This window comes from Ischnura elegans, chromosome 13 (genome assembly GCF_921293095.1).
Source record: "Ischnura elegans chromosome 13, ioIscEleg1.1, whole genome shotgun sequence".
Lineage (NCBI taxonomy): Eukaryota > Metazoa > Arthropoda > Insecta > Odonata > Coenagrionidae > Ischnura > Ischnura elegans.
The window spans coordinates 21,022,627-21,029,605 of record NC_060258.1 but is presented as its reverse complement, the minus strand read 5'-3'; the positions used below and the strand labels follow the sequence as shown (position 1 = coordinate 21,029,605).

The 6,979-nt window shown below is 37.5% G+C and overlaps 1 long non-coding RNA gene across 1 annotated transcript; it reads left to right on the top strand.

Moving 5' to 3' along the window:
• Positions 1 to 4,251: 4,251 nt before the first annotated feature.
• Positions 4,252 to 6,668, top strand: LOC124170184. The gene is made up of 3 exons (XR_006867347.1): positions 4,252 to 4,360; positions 4,524 to 4,594; positions 6,623 to 6,668. It is a non-coding gene; the product is annotated as an uncharacterized LOC124170184 (long non-coding RNA).
• Positions 6,669 to 6,979: the final 311 nt, after the last annotated feature.

The window sequence follows — 6,979 nt, the reverse complement described above, 5'->3', positions numbered from 1 at the left end:
CTCGTTTCATTTGTGTACTCTCAAGGTTACTTAGTGGCCGGCCGCCAAGAGACGCTATGCTTTGGATGAAATACTGCTGAATATCCACTCACAATTCACTGAGAATATCTTTAAACTATTTTACTAACCGTAAAGCAAAACAAAGTACAGAAAAATAATTCTTGTTCCCCCTCTTAAACCAGTATTGTTGCACTCTCAATTCCCCACCATTAATGGCCGGCCGGCATGTGACCGCAACTCTTTTGAAATAATACACGTGATTTTCCCCCTTCAGCTCCCAAAAATTATCATAAAACTATTGTACGTACCTTTAGCCAATATGATATCCACAAAATAAGTCCAGTTCTGCCTTTTTAACAAGAGATTTAATGCTTCTTTGGTTACACGGATACTCTTCACGCATAAGTCGCCATGCTCTCAAACAAACACGATAGGACCCCGGCACAGCGTTGCCAAAATTCCATGTTCCGACCTGTATTAAAGTTGGCCATGTTCTGGGAAATGATAGGAACGGAAGGGACGGGACGAGGGAAAAACACCCCAACGCTATAGAAGCGAAGGAGGCCCTGCTATAATTAGCGAAACCAAGCGTGAGCTATTAATGTTCTACCAATCCTAGTGGATTTTCCTATGAGGAAGAAAAATCCATCGATCGAATCGGTAGATTCTTTGTTGGGTGGTTAACAAATGGGTATTTCGTAAATTGTAAGGAACTAAAGACAGGATGAATTCTGTTGCAACGAGAAACCTTATTTGATTTTTCGACAAAAAAATATGAAAAGCTGTACTCAAGGAAACTTCCACGAATTAATCTAATTACTAGTCCAATTATACTAAAAAGTTGAAGAAAATTCGTATTAATTTCTGCAGTAAAAGCATTCGTCACACACAACGGCGATTACCACTCATCGAAGAAGTAAGAGCAATCTGGTAAACGCATAAAGGCAACAGACAAAGTGAAGTACATGGGAGTATTAATAACTACGAAACTATCGTGGGGAACATAAATATGGAATATTTATGGCATAGCCCTGAAGAACTAATCCAAGCGTATTATGAGAAGATTTTCGGATGAGAAGTTAAAATAGTTCAAAGCTATTTTCGCCCTCTTCCGACCGCACCTTGAATGTGCAGCTAAAGCACATTTGATCCGGTTCAGCAAGACTTAATCCGTGAAATAAATAAAAGACAGACGAAAAGTTGCGAGCACTGAATCATTGAATAAAATAATTAAAAAATCTGTGCGATTCGTCAAAAATAGCTACGGGCGTACGGACAGCTTACCCAGATGTTAAGCGAAAAGGGTGGTTTCCTATTATTTCTTTATTGCCTGAATCGAAAGATTATTACTCCTGGAGTACGAATTTTGCACTTTTAGATTTTTAAATGACGATATCTATTTTTCGCGATTAAACGAAAAGTGAAAAATTTCAAGCGCGCGAAAACCCGACGGCTAAGTATGAATGCCGGGAAAAAGTCCGTGAGACGTATTTCTGGTTCCCCCTGTCGCCTTGTGAGGTGACCTTGGGGCGAGGCTTGAGCGCTGATACGACGCAGAATGCTACCGGGTAGCTGAGTACCATGCTATCTGGTAGCGCTAGGCTTAAAAATGGTTTATTAATACCTGATCAAACGAAGAAAACTTTCCGAATTTAGCCAGTTTTAATAGGTTATTATTAAGACATTTTCCCCTGAGCTCTGTGCCTCTTGCATGCAATGGTAACCTCAGACGATGTATAGCTCCTATCCTCTCGTGTAGAAACTAGGGCCCTATGACGTCACGTTAAGTGTCATCGCATGGGCGCCAATCTGGCCTTTTTCAAATGAGGATAAAATTTGGCCCTTGCCATTCGTCTAAACCGGTATTTCTAAAACCAAATAATTTGTGTATTATGAACACACTAATGGTGGGTAAAGAATCGCAATCAATGCCTTTCGTTTTCTTCGATGAAGGAAACTACCCTATTTTATATTTATAATATACCGACCCAGTTTCGATATTATACCTTGATAATGATATATAATTTCGATAATGACCTTGATATCGATACTAAATGTCGAAACCGGGTCGGTATTTTGTAAATAAAAGTGTGTGGAAATTTACTATTTTATTTCATTATCATGGCAACATTTTAAGGATGCTGTAACAGCTATTCATTAGTTTCCAAAATTATATCCTTGACAAAAATACTATTTTTCTCTGAGACATTTGCGATTTTTGCTTCTAGAGGGAGGGTTAGCTGCCCCCTCCTGCCCCTCGCTAGGTACGCATATGGACGTGTGAACGGCGAACGAGATAAAGAATTGCGACCTGGCGAGGAAGTAAATTGTCGCAATATTTTTCAATTTGCTGTTCATTTTCTCTTTTTTTACCTTTTTTAAAGGTTTCTTCCTCCATTTTCAGCCAATTCTTTCCTTGAAATTCACGACAGACAGCGGCTAATGTACAATTGACAAGAAAATATAACGTTGTAGCTGCATAGCTCTATACTTTGGAGAAACATTAGAAATAAGTACCTTAGTTGAGCAAGCAACGCAAGGACTCGTCTGAAAAATAAAAAAATAGCATTTTCTGCATAAGTTGCATTAAATGGAGGGAACCACTCTCACATTTGTGAAAATATACTTTTTTAAGTCGGAAACAGGATCTTTGGAGGATAAGCGTATTGTTCAAGCCACGGATTTTAGGAATGGAAACTACCATTTCAGCCGTTATGACCAGATAACTCAAAGTGCCGATGATTTTATGCTTTGAATTAGGGATGAGTCGATTCCACTTTTTTTCGATTCCGATTCCAATTTCGATTCCTTCAAATCGATTCCCGATTCTCGATTCCGATTCCATCGATTGTTACTCCTTATGGCAGGTGGGATTTTGATTTATCTGTAGAATTGCTGTCATCAAAATTTAAGATTTGAATGGAATAAAATAACTAGGGATGGACGGATCCAGGATTTTTGGAGCCTGATCTTTCGAATCTGATATTTTCGAATCCAAATGCATTTTCAAATTCCTGCCATTAAACAACGTCATTATTCAAGTTTATTGTGGGTACATACAATCAATGGAATGCTTCTTAGATTTTCATACACATTTTAATATTTTTATAAATTAAAAATTATTTATGAGCTTTCAAGTTGTTTTTTAAAAACATCTTTACATACTCAGGGCCTAAACTGTTACGCTTGGGTTTGGAAATGAAAATAGGAAACATCTTAGGATGAACTACTGACCAGTGGCGTAGCGAGAGGACCCCCCAAAATATAAAAACACAATTACTTTCCTTCATAAAAGGAAACAAAATATTTAAAAATTATGAATTTACAAAAATGAAAAGAAATGAATCTTTGAAAAATGAAGTTTTTTCTATTATGAAGGGCGTTAAAATTAGTTTTAAACCCTCACCTTTGTACCCTGTTGTTTAAAAATTTTCCCCTTGGTTTTGGATCCCCCCTTAACAAAATTCCTGGGTACCCCCCTGCCATCGACTGAATTCCAATTTTCCTCACGCACGTTTCCCCCGAATTTTACTTTCTCATCACATACGGACTTGTGTTTCATCCGAAAATGCTTCAGTATGGTGAGGTGGATTTAGCACATCCTCGGGATAACTTACGCCACAGTGCACGCACATGGCATTCATTGGTTCTCCTTATCTCAGTGAAAATGTTTACACGCAAGACATTTTTATCGGCGTATCATTAAATTGAATTGCAACTGCGCAAGAAGCAACACAATTAACAGTATTTAAAACGGCATTATCGTCACGTGCGACGAGGTGCTCAACCACTCAGCATGAGGAAGGGGTGGGCAGCAGAAGCGTGAAAAGGAGAGGTGGAGGGGAAGGAACAGTGACGTAGCCAGGAATTTGAATCGGGGGGGGGATCTAAAACCAGGGGGGAAAATTTTTGAAAAAACTGGGCACTACATAATGGGTTTTAAACTAATTTTAAAACTTTTAATAATCGAAAAACTATATTTGTTAAAGAAAAATTTTGTAAATTCCTGATATTTCAATATTTTGTTTTCTTTTGTGAAGGACAGTAACTGTGTTTTTATATTTTGGGGGGTGGGGTCCGGACCCTCCCCATGGTGAACGCCACTCGGAAGGAGCGCGTAAAGGAGAGGTGGAGAGGAAGGAGCACGCTCCCTCCCTCCGTATTTCAAACAACAAGGCTACAAATGAGGGAGTCAAGGACGAACAAGTCAGACCTTGCTTCAGTGACGTCGTTGCCTTCCATAGAGCATCTGGAGAGGGCGTTAGCTGAAAAAAGTGAAGCCAGCAGAAACCTGTTTACCCGATGCGCTTTTGTTCGTCCGCCATATCCCTTTACCTCGCTCGCTCGTTTTCCCATAAAGGTAAGTGTTAAGAAAATCACCTAATTTTCAGTATACCGAGGCTGCTGAAGCATTCTGAAGGTATGCTGATATTCTAGAATTCATCTTAATACTGGTATATTATTATCTCCGTTAAAAGTGAGTATTTAACCTTGAAAACGACATATTTATTCAACCTTCGCAGATGGTTTGCTGCGCGGCTTACGGGTGCAGTAATTGCCCCGGTAAAAAGATACCTGGACTCACATTCCACCGGTAAGTTGCAAAATAGTGAATTATTAGTAATATCTATATCATTTGCTTGAAGTGCATGGTCAACCTTGTTAATTGTCTATGTATGTGCCGCGTGCAGCAGGTGGACTCATGTGCGGCAGTGTACTGGTTATTTGTTACTTATCCTTATCAGTGCTAAAATTGTATTATACTATGTTGAATTTTGTCATGAGTGATAATGCTTATCGTAATGAAGTAAGATATTAAAAAAAATATCCGTTCTTTTTCGGAACTCTTTTCATCCCTGCGTACCATCGCTGGTGAACATTTTTGTGTATTGACATAATGGTTCAAAAATTTTTGTGCCAATTCGCGGTACAAGTTGTGCGATGTGAGTGAATTTCGTGCTTCATTGAACACTTGGTGTTCAGATATTAGGTCTATTTAGAGCGGAGATACGCATGGCACTCTTAGCCACCGAAATTCGACATTAGTTAAAAATCATAACACATGTACAGGGATTTGTGGTTCTCAACCAAGCATTGGCAAATTAATGTTGTTTTCTACAAATTGTGGAAATTAGATCTAAAATGCAAAATTGTTAAGTTATTAAACTGGCCTTACAATTGCGTCCCATGTTTTGAAAGGAATGCTTAGCAATATTTCAATTATCGACCGAAAAGTTATTATGATCATTAGCGATGACCAGTAACAGCACTTACTCGGCAAAAAAGGAACACGAAGTTCTTCCTCTGTTGATGGGTTGATGTACACCTTAATTGATCTTATTTAGAAATAAAATGCTCAGTCATAAAAATATCGTTGTAAAAAGCATAAGTTGATATGTATTAATGAACCACTTTACATGCCCAGAATGTGTTTTTTCTTGTTTCATAGCCCATTCATGTCACCTAAACTCTTAGAAAGTGGAACATGTTCTAATTAGTTTTTGCTGAGTTACAGCAATATCTGGTTAATGTCATTTTTCATATAGCTCTTGTTCATCTTTTTTTGCTCGTAGGTGTTGTTTATATTTGTTTTTTTGATTACAACTTTGCTGAAGCAACAGCTCCTTTATCTACGCTATGATCAAGTTGGTGCCTCTTTCATTTTTTTTCAATTTAGTGCCCTTTCATTGCTTCTTTGTGAATGTGTTCATCATGATCAATCATGTGTTCGTCTGTTTTGCAATTTGAAAAAAATAAGTAATTACCCTGTATAAGGCGATGAAAGTTTGTGGCACAGATGGTGGTTTCCTACTAACTACTCGCCCAGAACTCATGGTCTGTCAATGAATTTCCCCCTTTGACTCAACATATTTGTCTTTCGTTACAATTGTCACTTCAATTTTAATCAATGTGAATAACACTCATTAAGGTTATTGCTTACGATACAATAAACAATCTATTTTAGGCTATATGTACATTAGGTGCACGCATATGTCACACCACTACAATACATAGCAAACAAAAGTATGCACCTATTTTGTACCACACATGTGCACCATAATGTCAAGTTACTTAAATACTAGCTTGCAAAAATTCAATTTCATTACTTTCATTGTTTTGGCATTAAAGGGTGACAAAAATATTGCCAAATTTAGACAACATTAAATGGAATAGGATTATTTTGTATATGTGTAGTAAATTGTTCCCAATTTAATAAGGGCCAACTCTGTTTACTACCAGTGTGGAAGTGCGGTGGCCTAGTGGATAAACCATTGGGCCTCTGCTAGAAGCGTGACACCTTTTGACACATCCAACAGAAATTCTTGCATTTTGTGGTGGTCAAAGAAAGTAATCAGCCCTCCTATTCTGAATAGCTTCCATTCAATCACTTGTTTAATTAGCGACGAACTTCAAACGAACTCGAAATTTAAATTTCTCATTCATTGTTCTCCTGATGAAGTAGAAACTTAAGTGATAGCATTTTTCCTAAACATCTAGAGGTTTATCTTGATTGGTGATGCTAAGCATTTGATATATCACACAGACTCTGCCCATTGAAATTGTCAAATAATTCCTATTTACGTGTAATATAGGTAAAGAATTTATACATTTTTAATTGCAGGTTCAGCTAATCCAGTAGCCGATGTAATTGAGGTTGTATGAACGTACAAAAATTGGAAATGATCCCGGAGGTGTGGCGGCCTTCATCATGTATTCATAATGCTCTTGCCAATCTGAATATATCTTAATAGAATGTTACTTCATGTCTGCCTGAGATTTATTGTTAATTTGGTTACTTTGCATTAATTGTATAAATAATCAGTTTCAATAGCATTGTTTAATCATTCTGGAAATCTGAAAATGTAACATTTGATGGGTGTGTACATAATATAAGTTGGAAAATGGGAATTATTTTCTTTTTTAATACCTCCTTCAACGATTCCATTTAACACTGCTGTTACCCACTGTGCATGTTCGC